This window comes from Tachypleus tridentatus, chromosome 13, assembly GCF_004210375.1.
Source record: "Tachypleus tridentatus isolate NWPU-2018 chromosome 13, ASM421037v1, whole genome shotgun sequence".
Taxonomy (NCBI): Eukaryota; Metazoa; Arthropoda; class Merostomata; order Xiphosura; family Limulidae; genus Tachypleus; species Tachypleus tridentatus.
The window spans coordinates 8128946-8155474 of NC_134837.1; the positions used below are offsets into that span (position 1 = coordinate 8128946).

General features: G+C 33.5%; 1 pseudogene across 1 annotated transcript in view; it reads left to right on the forward strand.

The window, feature by feature from the left end:
- LOC143240462 (uncharacterized) overlaps positions 1-26529 on the forward strand; it is a 77156-nt pseudogene that overhangs the window by 35036 nt on the left and 15591 nt on the right. The window contains exons 7-9 of the transcript XR_013021769.1: positions 8603-8746; positions 8973-9074; positions 19303-19422. The product of XR_013021769.1 is annotated as an uncharacterized LOC143240462 (transcript). The remainder of the gene's footprint in view (positions 1-8602; positions 8747-8972; positions 9075-19302; positions 19423-26529) is intronic.

A 26529-nucleotide genomic window follows, 5' to 3' on the forward strand; every position in this document is an offset into this window, starting at 1 on the left:
TACTATTTAGACATATAGTTTAACAACTGGTACAAGTTCAACACATTTCTTACATATATATAAACATGTAGTTTAGAGACTGAGTAGAATTTCAATATACAAATTAGATAGTTTTTTAGTTACAACTATAGATTCATTTGTTTGAAATCAGACAGGCCTACTCACCTTATTCCTTACTAAATCTTTATATTATGTATATCCAGACTTATGTTACATTCTCTTTGCGTATTTTATGAAGTTTTCAAAATATTACCTTTACAAATTAATGAGTGTTGCTGAATGATACACAGTGATTTTACATTATTGTATATTACCCTTATTATAAAAATAACGGATCGCATCACACCATGCAATTAATAAAATAATTACCTACTATTAACTGACGAAAGCTTATTGAAACAAGCTTTAGTTACTGTTTTCTGTAGCATGCTACACTTGAGTGGGACTTTACTTACCGTTTACCAAACAAAGTTGAGTTAGAGAAGCAGTTTCCCAACAATTTACTTTAGAACACTATATCTGAGTGGGACTTTACTTACAGTTTACTAGAGAACATTATATTTGGCTTATATTTTACCAACACTTTACTGTAGAACACAACACTTGAGTGGGATTTTACCAACAGTTTACTCTAGAGCGCTGCGATCGAACGGGAGTTTGCGCATAGTTTGCAATAGAGCACAATGATTGAGTGGGGAGTTTACTTGAAGTAGCGAAGCGATATTCTAAATAAAGTGAATACATACGTTGTGTTAAGTGGTAATACAGGTACGTTTCATTGTGTATAGTTAGTTTATTATTCAGCAGTGTTATGTGATAAACATATCTTGTTCGATTCCCTGTGTTTGCTAGATTTATCCGAAAGCTCAAAAGTATTATCAGTTTATCCCAAATTATAACAATAGACATTTTTCTTCACCAAGATGTAAGTGATGAACATGAAAATCAAGTGCTTATTAATAAAAAATTAAAAAATAGCAGATATTTTAGAATTAAAAATACCATAGTGGTAGTTTAGTGTTGTATTATTCGGTATTGTAGCTGTTTTATTTTTTCTGTTTAGTATCGACCTTGTGGCCGAATGGAATGATTAGCGTGTAAATCTCTGTAACAGAGAAACAAGCTCAAGTCTTATATCTTGAGGTTTTATTTTATCTATCTACGTAAAGTTCTAGAGATATGCTGTTTACTTCTCTGCATATACGTTGCAATATGCAAACATCAAATATTAAGCTTAAAGGAACTTTTATATATATTAAAATATTGAAACGATTAAAGATCATAAAAGACACGCAACGTGTTTCGACGTGAGGATGACGTTAACGACGTCTGAACATCTTGAGAGTCTTTCACGACTGTTGGTCGGTTTAAAATAAACAAACAAATAATTATATCTTGTCCATTGTGTATTGGTTGAGAATTTTATTACATTATACGTAAACATCATGAAGCTAGAATTGATCGGTTGATTACTTTAATGTATTATATTTATGGATCATAAAGCTAAACTAATATTTATATGACGCATCTCAGAGCTAAGGCCCCGGTATGGCCAGGTGGTTAGAGCGCTCAACTGGAAACTAGAGGGTTGCGGGGTCAAATCACCGTCACACCAAATATAATTTCCCTTTCAGCATGTTTCTGTAAACAGCTTACTGTGTTTTCATCTCAGTTTGATGAGACAGATAAAGTGACATTCCGACCCTTTATTCGTTGGTAAAAGAGCAGCTCAAGAATTAACGGTTGATGGTGATAATTAGCTGCCTTCTATCTGTTCTTGTACTGTTAAAATATTGGTGGCTAGCGCATATAGCCTTCGTTTAGCTTTGCTCGAAAGTAAAACAACAAACAAACAAATCAGAACTAGAATTACGAACGCCATGGCGAATACAAACACAGGAAAGGTAAATAACGTATCATCCACACCTTGCATAGGTTTGTTTAACATGTTAAAGGAATATTTATTTGATTTAAAAGATTTGTTTAATTTAAGACTAATTGGTAACCTACATATGACGAATATGACTGTTCCAATATCATAAACATTTAAAATACATTTAATAAATTAGAATTAAAGTGTTCCTATGGTGTAAATCATCTGCCAAGTTGTATCAGGTCATCCCCACAAGTAATGTTCGAAAACGTAATACAGGAAGTGCATTATTATTTCTGTCTTTGAAGAAGGCTTTAATGACTAAAATATGTAGTAGGACGTGTATAAAAAATGTTCAGACAAATAAAAGAAACTAATCCAACTCCACTTTTTCAGATCATTAATCAAATAAACCCTTATGAAGATGGATGTGTCTGAGGAGCACATTAAACATATAATGCTTTATGAGTTTAAAAAAGACAATAGTGCAGCAGAAACTACACGAAACATTCAAAGTGTTTATGGTGTGGAGCCTCCCAATGTAATAAAATGTGAAAGATATTTCAGAAGTTCAAATCAGGTGACTACAACTTAAGTGTTGCCCCAAGTTCAAGTCTTCCTGTTGATTTTAATGATGACTTGCTGCTGGCTGAACTTGATGAAGATTGTGCTGTAACAGTTGAAGAATTAGCACAAAAGCTTAATTCAAATTATTCTACAGTTCACCGTTATCTCCAACAGCTTGAGGTGGTGTCAAAACGTGGAGAATTGGTTCCCCATAATTTGACAGAAGCCATTTTGGTGTGGATGTGCTTTGTATTCACTGTGAGAAAAACCTATACACTGGACTCAGACTTCGAAAATTAAAGAATTTTAGGAAAACTAAGTACATTGATACGACACCAATATATTAAGAGAATGTTCTAACTAACTGTATAATATATCCAGAGATTACTGGGCTTAATTAACAGTAACAGTGAAAATATACCTTAAGATTCATGAAGGCGTGGTGAGGAATAATTACAATGTAGGCTATTTAGATGTCTACTGAAACTTAAAATAACATCAAATTAATTTCTGGAAGCTTTTTATGTTAATTTTCTAAATATTTTAAGGAAATGTTGTATTTATAATTATTTATTTGTGATTCCTTAAAAACGTTTACTCTTATGATTTTCAGACATTAACATTACTTATTGTAAAAACTTGTGCATTTTATTGTACCATCAAATGAGTGCCAACAAAACATTCAGGAGAAACTGGTTAATATTTTACGTAAAGTCATGCAAACAATGTAAAGTATTTCAAATGTATTCTATTAGTTCACATGGTATGTGTATATTTATATTCCGGGAAATATTTGAATAAATTGTTTTAAATTAATATATCAACCAAACGTGTTTCATTTAAATGTACATCGAAGTTCTTGAATAATAAAAATATGCTAATAAGAAAATATTTTTTCCAGGTGTGTTAAGTATCCTACCGAGCCCTCTCTTTGTGAGACAGGATACTAAATATACAATTAATATGTATAGATATAGCATTACGTGTACAACAACCTTCATGTCACAATTAAGAGTTAAACTGTGTCCTGTTTTAAACATTTACTAAAAATAATGTTACATATATAATATTCTAGCTGATTTTAGACAGTTTTTAATAAAGAACAACCAATATTGGTTTGATGTTGCTGACGTATAAACTTCATATTCAAGAATGCCCTCTTCCGGTTTTAAACAATGTCAAAAGTTTCTTTCTTTTATTATTTTTATTTTATTTGAAAACTGAAACTCATAAATATCGATTTGGTTTTAAGTATTTTAACTCATAAAACGTTAAAACACAACCATCAAGGGCTAGTATATTCATGTCATGGATACAAGATAAAGAGGATATGAATCCCACGATTATAAAAGGTTTTACGTTTCTACTCTATCAGTTAAATAAGGCAAACATAAACTAACAACATTTAAGATACTGAAATCACTTATTAGACATTTAAAGGATGAACAAAATGTGATAAAAAACAAATCCTTCGTTTTATGATATTATAATTAGTAAAACTAAAAGTTATTTCTTGTTTTATATTTGCTCAATTAAGAAAATAATATTGAAAGGAAACTTTTTGTTTTTTTTTTCTGGAAGGAGGACAGTACTATTCATTTCACTAATATGGAAAACAATAGAGGGAAGAACGAGCTTTAAGTAGTCGCTGGCCAATGGTAGTTTTATTTGAATGTGTGAGGAGTTTTGACATAGTGTATGTGAATCATTTTATGGTATATGTGTGTTTTTTAATACAAAAGCCACGTCGGGCTATCTGATGAATCCATCGAGGGAAATCAAACCTCTGATTTTAGCGTTTTAAAACCATAGATTTACCACTGTACCAGCGGGGTAATAGTGCTTTAATTTTACAAGTTTCAAGTTGTTTGTTAACCACAGAATAAAACAACGATATTATTATGAGACATGCGTTTTTTACCATAAATCTTAAAGCCAGAGTTAGCCATTCAAGGACCCTGAATTAAACGGTTCTCTATTTAAAAAACAAAACGAGATAAAGTTAAAAATGTTTGATAAAGCAAAATTAAATCAGTTTAAATCAGTTTGCCAATAAGTTTAAAGATTAGATACTTATAGATTTCAGCATATAAAACATAATAAAGGTTCAGACTTTCATAAGTACCAGCTGATAAACTTCTTTGTTAAAAACCTAAACAGTTAGAATAGCTTGCAGACATTTTATTGTAATATTTTCAGTTTATAAGGCCTCCAGTGGAACAGCTGAATGTGTGCGGACTTATGTTGCTAGATGTCGTGTTGAGCAGATTACAGATAACTCTTTGTGTTTAATAACAAACAAATAAACAAACAGCTTATAGACTATCATTATTCACCTCGACAGAAAGTCACTTTCTATAATCAAATGCATTATATCACATCCAGGTGAACTCTGATATTTATATATATATATATATATCAGTTACATTTATATTTCTTTATAAAGAAACTATCTTAAGTAACTTATCTGTATATCTTGATGAAGCGTTTTGTTGATTTTCTTTTTATCATAAACATTCATAGACAATCCGCGTGAGCCGTCCCTAAATTTGAAGTGATAGACTTTATTGAAGGTATCTAGTGAACATCACCAACTGTCAAGTCTTGGACTGATCTTTACCAACGAATATAGAGACTAACCCTCACTGTGTATCGAGTTATCGATTGAAAAAAGCGGCCATACTTGATGACAGGTTTCGCTACCGTGACTCGAAGGTGGGAAGTCGAGCTCCCTTCCCATCAAACTGCCAGGTCGATCGCGAAGAAAATATCTTAGAGAACATTTTAATATTAAACCACATAATAAAAGAAGATATTATCTATTGTGTTGTTCAATCATGAAGAGAAGTGTCTCTCCGTGTTTATACTGCAGCGTTGACAACGTTTTTGAATAGAAACCTAGAATGTCCTTACATGTGTTTTACTGTTGATCATGTAAACGATTCGTGGAATACTGTTCTTAGACACTCAATATTTCATCAATAGTTAAAGAGTTAAAACATAGATTTTTCTTAAACCTCTATATAGTTGTAAAGACAGTCTACAAGTTATTCTTCTAATATGATCCAACATTATACATCAACCCTATAATATTCTAGATTCTGAATATTAAGGAGAAAATGTTCAACTTTTGCATCTTACTATATTGATACAAAACACCAATTCGATCTGGAAAAAAAGGTACAAAATTCTAAATTTATTAAATAATGGAAAAGCGCACAATAGTCAAGGAAATTTTAGGAATAAATAGAATTAAAGAAAAACAACAAATTCAGAAAAATATTATAAGACAACCAAACCCACTTATGCTCCGCCCCACTCGTATTAAGGTAGATGTATTTGTATTTGTTACTTCCGGTTCTTTTGGAAACAAATATAAACCTGTATAGAAACCTATATCTTTGTCCTGTGTTGATCCAACTAGCTGTAAGTAGGTAACTAGCTGTCAACCAACCAATCAAGAAACGTCTATCAGTACGGGCCTTTCACACTCTCCCCTCGATGTAGTATGATTCACTTTCATTCTCAAATACAGTTATTGTTATATATCTCTATGTAACCCACATAAAACACGGTGTTACAAAGCAATTTCAAACTTCACGGCTCCTAACCTTCACAAACAAGCCGAACAGGGTGACAGTTCTCTGACCTCCAGAATACAATTTTTTTCCTAATATTCTAAATACCTACCAAGGAAGGAAGAAGAATTTTACATACATTACTACAAACAGGTTGCAGTAACAATATACTGGGCATATACGTGTTGTAGTACTACTAGAATTAGAGTAAAGGTGTTTCATTATTAGTATAATGAGTACAGAAATGTTGTAATAAAATTATAATCACTACAGACTTGTTGCAGAATTAAAACACGTATATTAAGTACTAGTGTTACCACTAACTAGAAATGTCAGAGTACGTTCATCGTAGACATGAACGTGTTCTCCAGTTGAAAGCCTCATGAAAACACTGAACTATCTCCGACACCTACCAAGTTATAGTATGAACATTTCAAATCTAGTACTTGATTTGTAAATAGTCTGTATAATAGTTGTTATAGATATATTCTAAAACCAGAATAATCACCTTATATTTGTTCTCGTAATATTATAATAACAAATACAATACCACATACCTATCTAATATACCATAATACAAACTGGCTCATCAGTCACAACAATACGACAGTCCTCACTCAATTGTTACAACAATACACCAACGTTGACTTATCAATTACAACAATACCACAGTATTAACTCGTCAGTTGCAACTATATGGCAATACTAACAGGAATCAAATAACTTTAATACTTACTACCCCTGAATGAACATATTTTTTTATTATAATTATAATATAATAAATATCTTACAGATACACTACGCAGTATTATTCACCCAGAAAAGTTTAATATTACATTATCCAACCTGAAAAACATGTGTAACATATCAAATACCAATCTTCTACTCGTTTCTAATACATCAAAATACCCACCCCATACTTATCTAAAATATTACAAAAATAACTTCACTTAGGAAATATGTTAGCGACTCAACATAATAACATTCACCATCACGTGTGTTTAATACCACAATATTCACCCTACACACGTATCTAACCCACCAGAGCGCTAATTTCTCTTACACATGTGGACCAGCTTGGCCTGCTGGTCAGGGGTGCACAACAAGCACATCTAGTTCCCTGTTTGAATCCCGGTTACACAAAACATGTTCGCTTTTCCAGTCGTAGGACTGGATTACTCAAACTACTCGTTGGTGGTAGTTGACGTTAACTAGCTACCTTCCCTCTGGTTTATCACTGCTAAATTACGGATGGTTAGGAAGATAGTCCTCGTGTAGCATTGCATGACATTCAAACAAACTTACACATGTCTAACACATTTCTAATTACATTATTTGCCACTTTACCAGTAGATCTGAAAAGCTCTGGGACTGACTGAAACATATCGTTTACGAAGGATCTAATTCTAAATAATTCCTAAGGAACTGTATAAAAAGTGTAGTGTTTAAAAATATAACAGGCCTAAGAGTAACATATTATGACAAATATAGTTGTAATACTGCTTCGCCATCTTGTAAAAAACGATTACACCATGACGTAATGAACTTCCGTTATTCTTGATCTTTACTATGAAATGAATAAGCTCTAACAAGCGTCCCTAACTTATGACCTCACACCTCTGAGAAGACATTTCTTCATTATTACAACACAGTTTTCTAAACATCAAAATCTAAGTTAGTAAAACGATTAATAGAAAATATTTACAAGTCTTTATTAATATTTTTGTTCTCTTTCTTTTTAAAATTTCTGTTTAAAAATCCGTTGTAGAAATAAGTCTGTGGGTTTTAAAATTATTTTGTTAATGTTAAAGTGTACATATTAATGACATAAGTCCGGGAAATATAAAATATTATTTTACTTTTAGTTCGCTCTATCTATTCTTGTTGTATAATTTATAAATATACTGATTTTGTAATAGTAAATGATTCTTGCCTCCTGCATTATATCAAATCACAATAAATAAATTGAAATACTGCAGTTTTATAATCAATTAAATAGGTTTAATTTTAATACGCTCCGTTTAATAACGGAACTGTGTATTTTGCAAACACTGTGTATATTAACAACAGAACTGTATATTTTGCAAACACTGTGTATATTAACAACAGAACTGTACACTGTCTAATCACTGTGGTTAATTTTGTTGTTGTTCTTGTTTTTTGAAACTGGACACAAAACTACACAATGGGTTGTCTGTGCTCTGCCTAAAACGGGTATAGGAACTAGGTTTCCAGCATTGTTCCGTATACAGATTTGAAATAGAAATTCAAAGTAAATCAAACCAGTTAACACTGTGTTACTGATATGGCTTATCCTGTAAGAGGTTTACTCTGCTTTCATTTCGATATAGTTTTGATGAAATGGGTTTAGAGTTTAAACGATTCTAATAAAACCTTTTTTTTTTTAAGGAAACTCACACCAATAACAGTCACGCTGACATCCATATTTATCTCTCAGAAGTCATATTGTCACCTAAAGAAATGACTTGACTGAAAGCGGAACTATTTTTACTATCTACCTTTCTGTGCAAGCATGGCGATTTTCTGTGACGTTTGTTTTGTGCAAACAATTTTGTATTTACAGCTTTGACTGAAGATTTTCATGAACCATCGTTACAAGGTAAAATGTCAGCAATTTGGAACATCTATGATGAACCTGTACTCCATCCTTCTAACAGTGACCACAGACTTAGATGTCACTTCATTAGTCTTGTTGACAGAGACAGGGGTTATGGACATTTCTGACACGAAATACCCACATATTTTCAGTTACCTAGTTTTCAGTGTCTGATATTAACAGCATAAAACATTTAGATGGGTGCACAGTGTCAGAATCATTAGTTTTAAATTTCCAGTTGAAGTTAAACAATTGATACAAAAACTATTAAATTGGACTCAGATGATTTCTATATAATCACCTTTATTGCTTAATAGTACTCCATGTGTCCTTACAGTTTATATCGTTCTAAATTTAAAGAGAATCAACTTGTTTCTTAGATTATTTGCTAACGTTAAACAATTAGATCTAGATCAGAGGCCTAATACTGATAAATATGGTAAGTTTTTGATGCAAGAGTCTATCCAAGTATTCATAATATTAATAAAACAAGCACTACATACACTGTCATACAGGATGATAAATGGACTTACAATTTCTAAGATAATATAATGTGTTGATGTTATATTTTCATATCTGTCAGCTACTGATCCTGTTAACAACATTAGGACTAATACGGTTGTTAAATTACCAGTAGTTCACACATTAATAAAAGTTTAAGTATTAATAGTATATTTCAGATACTAATCTATATACATTATCATAACTGTGGGCTGGGTTGGAGTATTGCTTTATGTATACTTGATTGTGTAACGTTAAACAGACCGAGATTCTTCCTGGTTCTGTTTAATTAATGCAGCGTCCATAACTTGCATAACCCTTTTACTGAACCTCATAGCGTCAGCTCGTTACAGTCTAAACATTCAGCAAAACGTTTCAACATGTTTCTTTGAGTCACGTCGTTATGTAAATATCATTATTTATATACTTCTGTCTATACTTCACTGTATCGTGAGACATTTAAAATATCTAGCGATGCCTCAGTTGGGGCTTTATCAAGAAACGTTCAAGCCCATAGTTTGAAGTTTCTGTGTTTCTGGTATTAATATTTATGATGTACATTGGTGATACAGCAATAAGTCTTCAGATTTACATCTCTAAAACCACAGGTTTGATTATACTCAGTAGACACAGCAGATATTCTGAAATTCGTTACGTTTTCATTTTCTCTTTAAAAAGCAACTTTTTCATTTTTCTTTTCATTTTTATTTATCTATTCCAAATAAAAGTGAAGATGTTCAGATAAAACAAAAAGTGGTTTGTTTGTTTTGGAATTTCGCACAAAGCTACTCGAGGGCTATCTGTGCTAGCCGTCCCTAATTTACTAGTGTAAGACTAGAGGGAAGGCAGCTAGTCATCACCACTCACCGCCAACTCTTGGGCTACTCTCTTACCAACGAATAGTGGGATTGACCGTCACATTATACACCCCCACGGCTGGGAGGGCGAGCATGTTTAGCGCGACGCGGGCACGAACCCGCGACCCCCGGATTACGAGTCGCACGTCTTACGCGCTTGGCCATGCCAGGCCTAACAAAAAGTGAACGATGACTGTTTTTAACAATGGCTTTACTAAAGTCGTACAATGAGGACATTTATTATGATTACAAAACTGTTTTATGAGAGAAAATGAATCATTTAAGTTCAGAAAATTGTAGACTTGTTGATTTCATTTTTATTGTTACAAACAATTAGATTGTTTTGTTTTTGAATTTTACGCAAATCTACTTGAGGGCTATCTGCACTAGCCCTACCTGATTTAGCAGTATAAGACTAAAAGAGAAGGCAGCTAGTCATCACCACCCATCGTTAATTTTTTGGTTACTTGTTGCAAAAGAATAGTAGGGTTGTTTACAATATTATATCCCCATGGCTGAAAGAACAAGCAACGTTGGTTGGACAAGAATTCAAACCCGCAACTCACAGACTACGAGTTCAACTTGCAATATCTTAGATCATAACACAAAAATATTAGAATGCATATTCGTTTTACATGAACGTTCTCCTCTTTTATTTATTTTTGTTAACAAACATAATAATTAAAAATGGTAATTGTGGTAAACGAAATAATAATTTGATCTAAGCAACAGTTTCGTTTCTTCGTAATTCGTAAAAACATTCTTACGTGGCAGAGAAAATGGATATTATTTTCAAAATATATGAAGCTGAATTATGGGAAATCATGGCACCCAAAATACTTCTGTTCTTGGAGAAATCTAACAAACACAATCTGTTAATTTTCGTGTCTGAGAATATTGCCAGCTTTCATAACCTGTGTCTTTCAACATAATTTAACATGTATACTGTGATATTTGGTTTTTGAGCCATTAATACTCTTGACTGTATATTTAGTTATCACTGTAATAAGTTGTAGTGTTTTCATTGATCTGCTACTTTCATGAAGGGATACTGTGTAAAAAATAATAAAAATATTTGTCTAACGAAAGTGCGTATTCTATATCAAATACGTTTTCTTAAATTAGTCTTTGTGTACAATATTGTGCAAAAGTGTTTGGACAAAAAACTATTTTGTTATTCTTTTCATTTTATGAGCTAATTCTTCAATGCTATTACTCATTGTAAATTTCAACACCATGGTAACGACTCACTGACAATTTTTAACAACTAAATAAGTCAGGGTGAGAATACTTATCATTTTGTAGAGTTTCATATACTTGTACCAAGGGCATGTCATAAGAGTTCTGTTTGAACAAACATAGTGATCAAATTCAGGCTACAATGTCTTAACTATATAGAAAGAAGCTTGCATATAGTACCAGCTAGAAGGAATCAAATTAATAGGAATCGACAAATAAATCTTGATAAAACAGTAATAGCATGTATATGACGACATCTCGTCATTCCACAGCCCAAAAAAAGGATAGAATTATCAGTAAAGCAGAGATTTTGCATAAAAACTATATGTGATGCTACTTGGGCTCTCAATCAAATTGTTGCAGGCTTAAAATGTTCACCAAACACTGTCTAGTACACCCTGGATCATGAAACCAATACAAATAAATTTGAAAATAGGAAATAAAAAACAGAACACCTAGATTCAGTGATACTGGTGTTTATGCAGCCTTCTGGAGAGGATGCCACTGATCTTAAGCATGAAATAAATGATTGTGTATTAAGTGACAGAAAAGTGTTCAGATTTACACTATCAAGAAGACTCAACGAAAATGGAATATACTGTCGTGTAACATTTAAAAGTTTACTTCTATCTTTAAATATTTTCAAAGGCTGAAATTTGCTAAAAAGTACAAAATTGGACTGTTAATGATTAGAAAATGGTGTTATAGATTAACGAGGCTTGTTTGAATTATTGAGTTCAAAGCGTAGGTTGTACGTCTGGATGAAGAAAGATGAAAATATTTACCTCACTGCATAGCACTTACCATAATGCATAGGAAAAACAGTGGGAAGGGAGTGTTTGTCTAATGATGCGACTGGAGTTATTTGTAAAACATATGAAAAAATGGACCAGTGCAAGTACTATCAAAGACTGATCTCTCATGATACACACAGTGGTTTGCGTATTATTGGTAAAGGATTATATTATTAAGAAGATAATGATTCCAAATACTCATCAAACTAATGTAAAAAAAATAATTAGCTACGAAAAAAGCTGCTGGAGTCATTCAAATGGTTTAGTGGCCTACACAGAACCTGATCTCAACCCAATAGAGCAGATCTGGGATTTGATTGATCAAAACTTGAAAAATTAAAAGTTACTTCCCAAAAAACTTTATGGGAATGCATTCGAGACATTTGGAGTAAAATCATAAAGGACACTTTGATTAAATATGTTACAATACTGCTTGAAAAACGTTTTACAGTCATTAAAGCAAAAGGGAACGTACAAAATATTAACTGTTTGCTGAAGTTAAACACTTTCACTGAGTTTTTGTTGTGCTAAATATGAAGAGTAATACAATTCTGATGTTTTACCTGTGATTTACCTTCCATTGTTCATTGAAAGTAGCCTGAAATCTAATATTTGGCTTTGTCCTATCATTTTGCACAGTACTGTTACTTGAATGCAGCTTTGGTTCAAATTAGGTACTTACGATGACTGAATATAAAGTCTATAGTTAGGAATTAGGAATCAATTAATTATCTGATAATGAAAAGCTAGAACATGTAATACGAACCTCCTATCTTTTCTAGTTGCTACGATTTTTTTACATTTAGTGAATCAAAAACAGTATCTCTGTCCACCTCTTTCTATTTTTATTAGCACTTGCTTATGTACACCTACTGCTGTCTGTGACGAGTGAATAACCAATTAAAATCTCAAAATGTTCCCTCCACAGGTTCTCTAAGCCTCTGTGAAGTAAATATGCGGAAAATCCATTTCTTTTTTTTTTACGGTAGACTCCAAATGTTAAGGTAATATATTGTTGAATTCTAAAAAAACATAATTTTTAGAACGAAATACAGCTTAGATACTAAGCCTGATAAGTTATAGTAGAGTTTTGTTGTATTTACGTGGCAACGTATTTGTTGTTATTTTAAAATGCATGTGTAAAATATAAAAAAACTTATTCTACATCCTTCACATTCGCTTAGCGAAGTACTGCGAGTGAGAACTGTTTCACATAATCACTTCAAATAGTCTAAAACGGAGTTAAATGATAATTTAAATTTAGATTTAAATAAATGTCGACATGTATACAATTTATGATATTTACCACTCAGATTGATAGACACAATTTTCTTTATTAACAAGGTTTAGATTTTATTATATCGTCAGCACGGTTTCGCTAAGAGAAAATATTGTCTTACTGATCTTTTGACACTTGTTTAAGGTTACTGCTTATGTAGATGAAGGTAGGGTGTAAATTTGGTATATATGGGTTTTCAGAGAGCATTGCAACGGCGCTGCATGAAATATTAATATTTATTGGTCTGGAGAATCAATTAGTTAATTGGATAGAAGAGTGACTGGAGAGAAAAAAGCAGATATTTCTTAACAATGGAGTAAAGGCAAATTGGATTACTATCACAACTGTATTTCCTCAGAGCTAATTTTTGAACCTTTATATTTCTTTTAGACATAGAAAAAGGAATTGTCAATCAATAATTAAATTTTGCAAATGATATTAAGTTCCTTGGAGTTGCCAGCTATGAAGAGGGTGCTACTGTTTTATAAAATTGTTTAGATCATTTAATGCGTTAGGCAAATAAATGGCAGAAGAATCGCCTTTTTCCCTAGCTAGAAGTACAAACAGCATAGGTTTGTCTATATTAAGATTCAATATAGTTTATGCTTCAATACATTATAACTAAAATTCACACAATATATTTAGAAGAACAGGATTTTCCTATTATTTCTTACATGGTTATACAGGTGTATAAAAATGGACTAACTTTCGACAAAGGGAAGGTTCTGAAATATACCTAGACTACCATACATATTGTAAGTTTTCGTAGTTCTAAATGGTAGTTAAACAGGTGGCCAGTGTAAGTGAGCAAAACATTTACTTGTACCTGGTAGAAGAAAGTTCTCAACTAACAACAACATTAATTATATAAAGAGTAGAAATAGATTTTGAGTTAAAATACCAATCATACAAAACTGATAAGCCTAGAAATTCATACAAACAGTTAAGTCAGTAAAATGCATCCAGGACAGTAAAGAGTCACATGGTCTTTAGAAAACAAAAGTCATTACAATGCATACATGGAGTAAGGAAGTAAACACGTGAAGATTAAATGACTTTGCAAAGAATACTATATCAAACTTTCTGAAACTATTCCCATATCTGATGTAAGACTAATAGGGCTATAATTACTGGGACAATTTTATTACCTCCTTTCAAAAGTGGCGTGACATTAGATAACTTCTAATTCTTTGACACCTGTTCACTGTTCAAGGTATTACGAAAAAAAAAAAAAAAATAGAAAGGGGCTCACGCATCCAATCCTAACCATCTTTAAAATCCTTAGGGAATTAGTGTTTGGCCAGGGAGTCTTGGCCCGGCACGGCCAGATGGTTAAGGCACTTGACTCGTAATCTGAGTGTCGCGGGTTTGAATCTCCGTCGCACCAAACATGCTTGCCCTTTCAGCCGTGGAAACGTTATAATGTGACGATCAATCCCACTATTCGTTGATAAAAAAGTAGCCCAAGAGTTGGCGGTGGATGGTGATGACTAGCTGCCTTCCCTTTATTCTTACACTGCTAAATTAGAATCGGCTAGCGCAGATAGTCTTTGTGTAGCTTTGGGCGAAATTCAAACCAAACCAGGGAGTTTTATCTAAGTAAATGAGTAGTCCAAACGTTGGCGGTGGGTGGTAATGACTAGCTACTTTATCATTAGATTTTTACTGATATATTATATTAGAAATGGTTAGCACAGATAGTCCTCAAGAAGCTTTGCGCGATATTCAAAATAAACCAAACTTTTTATCTGTGCGAAAAGAAAGTTAATACTAAATAAATGTTTGAGTCACTAGACTTATTTTAACACGTGAATTGCTCAGATGGTATCTGAAGATGTGGATGCCAGAAAGCTGTGAAACGTTGACTCAGAGAGAAGGAGGGCATGCGTTAATCTTGATTAGAGCGAGAATAGTTGAAGCCGGAGACGATGTGATGATAGCAAACATAAAATGTTGTAGAACTGTGGAGAAGAGAGATCCAGACCGAGAATGCTCATAGTTACTGACTCGATACAAATGCGTACATATAAACATACACTGATTACATAGTTTAAATTTCTTTTGATTTTAACTGTAATTACGCTTGAATGTAATGGAAAAACAGTCCTTCCCAGAGTTGTGATCTGTGAATCCTATACCCAGAAGTTTTGGTAGGAGGGAAATAGGAGTGCCCAGAGAAATCACTTTCAACGACCCATACCAGCCGTTTTAAATGTATAACTTTCACGGTTAGAACGTCGAATAAAATTACCCGGACAGTGTTTGAGAAATGAGGCTGAAAAGAAAGTTGTTATTATCCCATAATTTCGGCCGAGCATGGCTAGGTGGTTATGGCCCTTGACTCGTAATCTAAGGTTGCGGGTTTGAAACCCCGTCGCACCAAACATGCTCGCCTTACACGAGGGCTACCTGCACTAGCCGTCCCTAATTTAGCAGTGTAAGGCAAGAGGGAAAGCAGCTAGTCATCACCACCCACCGCCAACTCTTGGGCTACTTTTTTACCAACGAATAGTGGGATTGATCGCACATTATAATGCTCCCACAGCTGAAAGGGCGAGCATGTTTGGTTCTACGGGGATTCGAACTCGCGACACTCAAATTACGAGTCGAGTGTCTTAACCACCTGGCCATGCAGGACCTTTCCATATTGGCCGGTAGTGACTAGATACTAGATAGAATTATAAAATGTTATTTACACACGTATATATATTAGGTTTACAAGTAACATTATGTGTACTTCATGGTTTGTTTTCCTGAAGATGGTGAAATTATTTGCTTGAAAGATGTAGATTTTAAAGTTTTTTAACTTATCTTTTTAAATTTTGCAAATAAATTATTGTGCAAGTAGGAAATATTGATACCTCACTCGTTTTATCAATTTTATTTACAATCAGAATTGATTCCGTTTTTCCAATGTGGCAAAAGCAGCTTTTTCTGGATACTATCACGTTGTTCTCACCATAAACAAACTCACACAGATCGTCAATAAAAGTATGTTTGATGTTATAGTTTTGTTTATTATGAACACATAATTTTCTTCATGAAGGCAAACAGTATACTAATATATTTCTAATGTCATGATAAAATTTTCTTTTGACGGTTTGTATCAGTAATTCGCCGTATTCACTTATAAATATCTTCCGCTGGGCTATCAGTGAATCTACGACTTACAGCGCTAAAATCTGGCGCTCGGTTTCCACAGTGTATTTCTTCGAATAAACTTATACATTCTGTTTTTTATATGCAATTAAATGTAATGCGATTTTCTGCGACCTCTGTAAAAGTTTCAGTATCAATTTATTTGATTTTGAAATGCTGCAAACGAAATGTTCTGAAAACTCTCACTTTTAATTGGCATAACTCAAAGATTGAAATATTCAGTTTATATTCTAACTGAAAGGCTTTATTGTTTCAAATGTTTTAGTAGATTACACAGTGCGTTTTAAAATTAATAGCTATCTAGTGGTGCCGCTCTAGAATTTTGTAGTGGCTGAGCAGTAAGTCGGAAGAGTAATAATGCTAAAAGTAAATTTCAATATCAGTGATGGATACAGCGGAGGTATGTCGTTGGGTAGCTTTCTATTTAACAATAATAAAAAAGCTGTTCCAGAACAAAATTACTTTGTCTTGTAACAGACGGTTCTATTAAATAAGAAGCAAGGGGAATGTAGCATGGCTTCGACTATTATAAAAATAATATATATATTCATTTATCAAGCGAGGTTATAACATGAATCTGATAGTGTTTGGTGTGGCATGCTTCCAGAGGTAATCAAGGCTTGGATTAGAAGGTAAGTTTCAATGTAATCTATGTTTCAACATAAGAATATGCAGAAAATATATTCCTCTAACTCTTCATCAAGGGCTAAGCAGCATTCTTAAAACTGTTTCAGCTTACTTTCTGTCAGAAGAAGCAATAGTAAGTAAATTTAAAACTGTGTAGGTATAAATATTGTGGTAATTTCTAAATACCTCACAGTTTAATTTGTGTCTGTGAACGTTTTTTTTTGTCAGCAGTGTAAGTTCATATTTATTCCATTTTTTCTGTTATAATATCCAGTTAGATGGCATGTTCCAAAAGGGTAAAAAACCTTGTTCTTTTGTCACATAATTTTTATTCTATTATTTTACGCTTATTTTCTAAAATATAATGAATTACAAATATGGACCAGTCATAATCAAAACATAAACTATTCCTTTTGGAAAACCTAAACAATATAGGATCAAATTACAAAAAAAAACACTCTTAATAAATAAAAAAATGTTTCCTTAACATTCATCAGATGACAAGTAACTGTTTACAGACTCCTCTTTTAATAGTATGTATAATAGTGTTTCTGGGCCATTTAAAGGTGAACGTTATGTGTAATGAGATTTCTTTGCCACTTAATTTTAAAAATGCAAAATGTTAAAAATAGATACCAACATGTCCTAAAATGAGAAAAAAATAGGTCAGAATAATCAAAAATAGCTAACACTTGGTATAGTAGTATCGAAAATGACAATTATTAAAATACTTTTTGATGCCCCGAAGTTAAATTTTCCCAACCTTTTAGGAATGTTAGGGGTTTCTGCACCACCTGGAGAGCATAATGTTTCTGTATCACTCAGGTTTGCATCCCTTGTACCCCTTTAAATGAACAATAGTAAAAGCAAGGAAGGCAGTCTGTTTTGAAACACAATTGAAAATTGTAAAAAAACATACAAAAAATCCATCCAAAACTTAGAAAATGTGTTAAATAAGTCATTAAAAATATAGAGAAGATACTGAAAGATTGATTCAAAAATGTTCACACTCTCTTAAAGTATCTTCATCAACTGAATTATATATTAAAACCTTTTTGTTTCACAAATTATACAGGCCTGTGAATTTAAACTTCATAAAAGTTTGTTTTGTTTTAATAAAAGGTTTTAAACAATTGATTTATGCAGGTTTTAAAAATAATATTAATTTGTTTCTAGTACTTAAGGATTCTTTACAAATTGGGAAGAAAAAAAACTCTTACATCAAATTATTTCATTTATCAGAGTAAAAAAAAGTGCAAAGAAACTAGAAAAAAGAGAACATCATGGATGTGAAATGAATATGCACCTTCATTTATTTTGGTTTGTGTGTGTGTGTGTGAAAAATTTGTCCTTTAGTCTCTAAACTCTATGGTGTATTTTTTTGTTTTATGTATTGCAGTTGAATCATCTGGTTGTTATGGTCAACAGCAATCAGTCATCATTCTGTTGTTACACCTTTCATGATACCTCCTCAACATTTCCATGATATACAAGTAAACCTTTTCCTGGTTCTTTGCTCTTGACAAAGAGGCTTACAGGGAAATAGTTTATATGTGAGTATAAGAAATGAACATTCAACCCCATATTACAACCCAACTCTTTGAATTTATCAAGCATGTCACTGGCAATATTTTTGTAATTATTCTTCTAGTTTTGCTTATTGTGACATACTTCTAGTTGTACAATGTATCATACTGTTAATTTATACGTGTGAAGCAAGATATATTAGGTACGATTAATAATACTTTTTTCATTATTATAGCAATTTAATGTTACTTATTTCATTTAGTAAAAATTATTTTGTTTGGGTGCTTCATTTAATTAACAAATAACACTGTTATTTTTCAGTGCACGGTGCATGTTATTCAGTGTTAATCCTTGTAGTTATAGTTGTAACACTAGAAGAGATAATCAGTCCAACATCTGCAGTCAGTAGTGTAAAACCTAATCTTTAGTCCATACTTGTTTAAACTGTTAGTAAAGATTTTCCTACTCATTTTATTAATGTCACATATTTCAGATAATGCCACTGTTTTAATAAAAAGATGTAAGAAATATAAAACTTATAATTTGACATGAAGGTTAACAAGATAATGTGATTTTTAAAAATTGTATTTATTGAATTTTGTAACATGTATAGAGGATGTAACTCTGCTTCTTATTTCTCTATAGACTAAGTGAAAACTTTTTTTTTTAACAGAACATAAAGGTGATGCTTCTCAGTAACCATGGAAATATTAAAGGTTCAATCCTTTTCTGATGAGAAGCAGAATAATTTATCATATATGAAGTTAATGAAAAATGAAGATGACACTTTCACAATAACTAATAGTAAGTCTCTATATTTAGTATTTTCATGTTTTAAGTTTCTACCAACATTATAATATGAATTTCACATGTTTTGATTTAGTAGTGTGACTGAATTTATCATTGTTGATTATAAATATTTTATACAGGATTTTTTCCTGTCTTAGATATTTATACCAGCAAGTACAATTGTTTATTTTGGTCTTTGGTGTCAGAAAACTGAATATTGTGGCACTTTTGTAATTTTATTCTGTATTGTCACCTGAAATAAGTTAAACTTGAGCACTTTCATTATACTTACCAACATACCCACCTTCCACATGGCTTATTGGTTGGAAGCCTCTTCTCTAAATGATGCTTTATTGACTGTTTGATTATAGAAGTCCATCAGTGATTTGTCTGATTGACAAAGATATTTAGGTCTGACAATAAATTTAGAAGAGATATCTTACATATTTCACTGTTGTACAAAGTAGTAATCACCAATAAATATATTTGGAACTAATTTGATGTACAAGGATTATATGATGTTTTGTTGGTCCTGGTTGAACAATATATATGTGTAATGTATGGATTGAATATGAGTGTACAAGGATCTCGTTGATGCTTTGTTTACCCTCATTAATTAGCATATTTGTACTAACTATGGGTGTACAAATGAATTATTGTTTTTTGGTTATGATTGTTTGACAAGTTTGGTTCATGAATGTTGAGCTACTTTATTTTCTACATTGTTATTTCCAGTTCAAGTCTGTACCAATATACTAGAACTTTACCTTTATTCATCTGGTGAATAAACCCAGTCTTTTCTTAAACTATTTTTGTCTTTTGTTTCTAAGAGACAAGAATTATAAACTGATTTATTTTTTTGTATCTCAAGATAGCTGGTATGGGTATTAAATATAGAACAATGTTTTGACCATTTTAGGTCATCTTTAGGTTAACAAAGAGATGACCTAAGAAGGTCAAAATGTTGTACTCTGCTTTATTTTAATAGAAGTTTTAATATACATACCAGCTGTCTTGAGATACATTTTTACTTCAAGTGGGTTTCTCGTCATCATGAATGATTTTTTTTTTCATGACATTTATTCAGTTTATAACTCGTGTTTGTTAATACATGTACTTAACATATTTTTGTAAGACAAGAGGATGTGGTATTTTAATGTGAATTACGTTCCATAAGATAACTTCACTTAATAACAATAAGTTTAAAATCAGAAACTTAACACAGTTCTTTTCAGGTTGTTGTCATCACTCAACTCCATGTATTTTGGGCATGTTTTGTATATGTTCTCCATTTATGGCCAAAATCTACAAATGAGATTATTTTTCCAAAATAAAACTTTTTAAACCCTAAAGAACCCAAGAAACAGTTTTATCTGCCACTATTTTCTTTACTTTAACTTCCAAGTCTACTCCACAGACATTTTTGTTTCTATATATATATATATGTGTGTGTGTGTGCATATATATATATATATATATATATATAACCTATTGTATGATGAAGCAAATAAAAACTTAATAAACCTGACAGCTCAATTATCAGCTGCTCATAAACAAATTATCAACAAAAGTAGGTGGTTGGTTCTTCCAGTCACTTGTCTTCTTTATAGTCAACATTCAGTAGTGACAGTGGCAGATAACTTTGATGACAAAGGCAGGATGGGCCAATGGGAATTAAACTTGAGATTCAAATCATGAGAATATTTACTCCCTAAGTAAAAAATAAAACAACCTAAGTTGGACAATAATGGAGTAAAAAGAATAGCTTATAAATTTACAGTTAGACAGAGCACAGATAACTCATTCTATAACTTTGTTTATCAACAATTAAATTTTTGTTGGTGAGTTTCTTTTCCTGTCAAAATAAACTTTAATAAATAAAAGATTACACAGAAACCTAATCTGTTCTTTTATACTACTTATGCTGCAGCAACTGTTAACTTCACAACTCATCAGTGCATCTTCCTGTTTCTGAAACAAAAGCTTTACCTTCGTGCCCCTCGATGTGAATTCCTGTACATGGTGAGGGGGACCTCCCAAGGAAGGTTCTTATGGTAATCTTCTTTGTACAGAAATGATAGGCTGTGTAATGGACGAGTGCATGGAGGGATGGCAATGTTAGTTGATCAGCATGTGTCCACTCTGTCTTTGCCACTCAACACACCTTTGGAGCCCATAACCATCCATGTTTCCTTGGGTCATACCATCACTGTTTGTTCTCTCTACATGTCACCTGGAGAGACATATGATAAATCAGACCTTGATACTGTCATTGAACAGTTGCCTTCTCCCTTTCTAATCCTGGGGGACTTTAATGGACATCATCCCCTCTGGGGAAGTGCTGATATTGATAGGAGGGGTCCTTCTGTAGCGCGTATGCTCTCTGATCACAGCCTTTCTCTTTTTAATACTGGTTTTTTGACCTATTTTCATGCACCTAGTCAGTCCTTTACTGCTATTGATCTCTCAATTTGCTCCCCTTCACTGTTTTCCAATTTTTCATGAAGGGTTGACAATAATCCATGAGGCAGGGATAATTTTCCTATAAGTGTGAGAGACTGGCCGTGGTCGATGCCACCCTACCCGCGTGCCCCATTGGAAGCTGGATCACGCAAACTGGCCCTCTTTCACTGCTCTTGCAAAACTTGATTCTGCCATCATCTGTAAGCCACCAATAGACAACTGTGTGGCAGCAGTAACTGACTGTATTGTACAAGCAGCTGCTCAATGTATTCCTAATACCTCAACACGTTTTCTACAATATTCTTGTCCATTGTGGAATCCTGCCTGCCACATGGCATGGAAGGCTCAAAAATTGGTCTAGGATACTTTCCATACATATCCCACACTTTTGAATTGCATTGCTTTCCAGCAGGCCTGCGCACATGCTTGATTGGTAAGACGTCAAAGCCAGAAGGAATCTTGGATTAAGTTCACAATTGGCATATCTTCTTCCACCAGTTCCAAAGTCATATGGGACAAGATTCGAAAGGTCAGTGGGCAATATAATTTTGTTCCCCTTTCGATCTTGCGCTCTGATGGCCAGGAAGTAGCTGATACCTGGAGCATTGCCAATACTCTAGGTGAAAGCTTTTGCCGGGTATCTAGCACTTCTACTTCTTCCTCCAACTTCTTAGTCATCAAGACTCAGGCAGAGAGATCACCTCTTTCCTTTCGAGCTGATTGTCTCTATGACTATAATCGTCCATTTATACTGGTGGAACTCAAACTGACCCTTCATCAGTCTGGCAGTACATCAGTTTGACCAGATGATATACACTATGAAATGCTGCACCATCTATCTCCTGCTTCTCTTGCTATTCTTCTGATTGTTTTTAACAGGATCTGGCAGGAGATTGTTTTTACTGATGCCTGGTGACAGGCTATTGTCCTACCTTTCTCTAAGCCTGTGAATGATCCCAAGATTCCTTCAAACTACTGTCCAGTTACTTTGATGAGCTGTCTCTGTATGACCTAAGAGAGGATGTTTAATGCTCGTCTTGTTTGGTTCCTCGAATCAAACAATCTTCTCTTGCCCACCCAGTGTGGGTTCTGAAGACAGCTACACCGTGAACCATCTGATTTGACTTGAAATGTCAATCAGAGAAGCCTTTCTCAAATGACAACATCTTGTATCAATATTCTTTGACATTGAAAGGCTTATGATACAACATGCAGGTATGGCATTTTGTGAGACCTCCATATATATGGGTTGTGTGACCATTTGCCCATTTTTTATTAAAAATTTTTAATGGACAGGAGATTCCAAGTTTGTGTGGGTTCAACACTTTCCCGTTCTTTTCTACAGGAACTTGGAGTCCCTTAGGGCTGTATTTTGAGAGTCACACTTTTCGGCATAAAAATTAATGCCATCACTGAACAACTCCCTCTCAATGTTGCAAACGGCTCTATGTCTAACGACTTTCACATCTCATGTCAGTCATCAAACATGAGGGATATTGAGCAGCAGCTACAAACTACCCTCAATTGTTTACTGAAGTGGACTACAACAAACGGCTTTAACTTCTCTCTCTCTGAAACCATTTGCATGCACTTTTACTGCCAACGGGGTATTCACCATGATCCTGAACTCCGTGTTGGTGAAGTTGTGCTGCCTGTGGTCTCTGAGACAAAGTTCTTGGGGCTTATCTTTGACTGTAAGCTGATCTTTATACCACACATCAAGCAGCTATAGATCAAGTGTACAAGAGCACTAAATATCCTCCGTGTCCTCTCTTCCACCACTTGGGAAGGAGATTGATGTTCTGTGCTAAAGATATAACATGCTCTTATTCAAAAGAAACTCAACTGTGGATCACTGGTCTATGGCTCTGCCAGAACTTTGGCCTTAAAGATACTGGCTCCCATTCATCATTGAGGACTTCAGCTCTACAGTGTGGCTTTTTGCACTTCCCCAGTTCAGAGCTTGTATGTAGAGTCTCATGAACCTTCTTTGCATCTCTGCCATTTGCAACTCTCTTTACTATATGCTTCGAAAATTTCATTCTTTACCAAAGCATCCTATCTGGGGTTGTGTTTTCCTTCCTGGGTGGGCCATACTTTTTCAGAACAGATGATCTTCCATTGCTCCTTTTGGCCTTTGTATCCAGGCATAGTTGGATAAATTGGGTCTGTCCTTGGATAATATTTCTATATCCACTGGTTAGCCCATCCTGCCATGGCTTATTACAGCCCCTAAATGTGCCCTAACTTTAAGTCATCTGAGAAAAACAGACACTCCCGATTGGAAATACTGTCTGCTATTTGCTGAACATCTTTAGAACCATTGTTCCATTCCTATATATACAGATGCTTTGAAATCAGGTGACTGTGTGGGCTCTGCCATGGTTTATTGTGGTTTGGAGGTTGCACACACAATCCCCTCTACAACTTCTGTGTTCACTGCTGAACTGTATGCCATTTCTCTTGCCCTGGATCACATAAAGCTAAGCAGTACTCAAACTGCACTATTTATACTGACTCGCTTAGTTCTCTACTGGCCCTGGAATCACTTCACATTTGTTCATACTCTGCTCTAGCTGATATTCAAAACCAACTGGCCCATTTCTCTTTAACATCTACTTCTATCATGTTTTTGTGGGTACCGGGCCACATTGCTATTCGTGGGAATGAGTTCGCCGACACCGCAGCTAAATCTATCTGCTCTGGCACTATCACTGCTGTACCTGTTCCATACATGGACTATGGTCCTGTATTCAAGGCTCAGCTCCATGCCAGCTGGCAGTCAACTTGGAGTGAGCAATGCGACAATTTTCCAAATAAAACCCTATATTGGACTTTGGCTGTCTTGCTTCTGAAAGGATCAGAAAGAGGAAGTTGTTCTGACTAGACTATGCAATGGTCACAGTTTTTTAACTCATTTTCTTTTATCTGGAACTGATGCACCAATGTGTAGTTTGTGTAACACTCATGTCAAAATAAGCCACATTTTACTTTCTTGCTGTCATTATGACTCTCGACAATGGCACCATTTTAAACATGTTTTGTCCCAAGGTTTGTCCTTAACGTTAGTGTTATTGGTGACACTGTCCACCTTGGTAATGTTTTTAGTTTTTTTAAAGGCCATTAATTTTTTGAATGCCATTTAAGTTTTTTAATTTATACATTAGACCTTTTTTAATGTGATTTCCTTTTAAGAATCAGTCCATCTAGTTTGATTTTAAATTAGAAAATGGCCATATTGTCAAATAACTCAACCAGGACCAGAAAGGCTAACTTCTAGTGACTAATGCTGCTGTTTGAACTACCCGTTAGTCATCCTGGTGAGTTAGTATTAAAATTTTGCTACAAGTCTTTTAAAACTTTTGTTACTTTACTTTTTGAAAATGGCCATAATGTCAAATAACTCAGAGTCAGGATTGGAAAGGCCAACTTCAGGTGGCTGACTGTGGTTTTTGTACTTACCTGTTAGTCTTCCTGGCAAGTTATGATAATTACAATTATGCTACAGAAAGTTCTTTACAACTTGTATTGTAGTTTTTCTTTTAACGTTGTAGACAAGATGTAAACATTGGTTTTATGCTATTTATGTTTTGTTTGACCTTAATTTCTTTTTATGACTTTTACTAAATTTACTTTAATTTTAACTTTTTACAAGATGTTTGGTGCAGATAGCCTAGCTGCTTTGTGCCATAAAACATCAACTCCACCACCACCACCACTTCCCTTCGTGATGATGGGAAACCCACTTGAATTAAAAATATATCTCAGGATGACTTGTATGGGTATTAACACTTTTCAAATAGAGCAGAGAACAGGTTAACCTGAAGATGACCTAAAAAGGTCAAAACATAGCCTCATCTGGAACAGTTTTCATCATTCGAAGTTGCTAGATTTCACTTTCATCTACTCCATCTTAGTTGCTAAAAGTAGAATCAAGTGGATTGTTTAGCAGTTAAAAGTGTAACTCGTACAGAATTACATAAGTAAGAAAAATATTGATGTTGTTAATAACTGCATCTAAGAACATTTAGAAAATTGTATAATAAAAGTTTAGATATGAGAGTGTACATGAATTGCTCATATATTTCAAAATCAGATTATTACACTATAGTACTAACACATTCCTGCTATCACATTTTATATTATACAAACCCTGTCTGTATCACTCGTATTACCCCAAAGATTATTTTTTACAACTTGTATTTGGCGTAGCACAAATACTTTCATAACAAACCAAAGAACCTTTCAGAATGTACTTTGTTAGCTATCTGTATTGTAGTTTACTGTATTACTATGATGCTAATGATAGAGTTCAGTATCATAGAATGATTATTTTAACATATTGGTTAAATTTAACAATGGCAAAATCCTAGTTTTTATATTATTTCCCATGACTTTGTAATGTCACATTGAGTTTCTGACAATTAAAATAAATTATTTACATTTTTATTTAATTTACATTTAAATTATTTTAATAAATTACGGCTGTCATACATGTTATTCCATCCTATGTGATGGTACTCTCTCAGAGAGTGATGTCCTCTGGGGGTGAGTAGATGATATGGTTGGTTTTCCACCTCAGCATATACATCCATGCATAACATTTTGAGATGTTAGAAATGTGACATCTATCCTGCAGTGGATATTTCATAGTTCCAG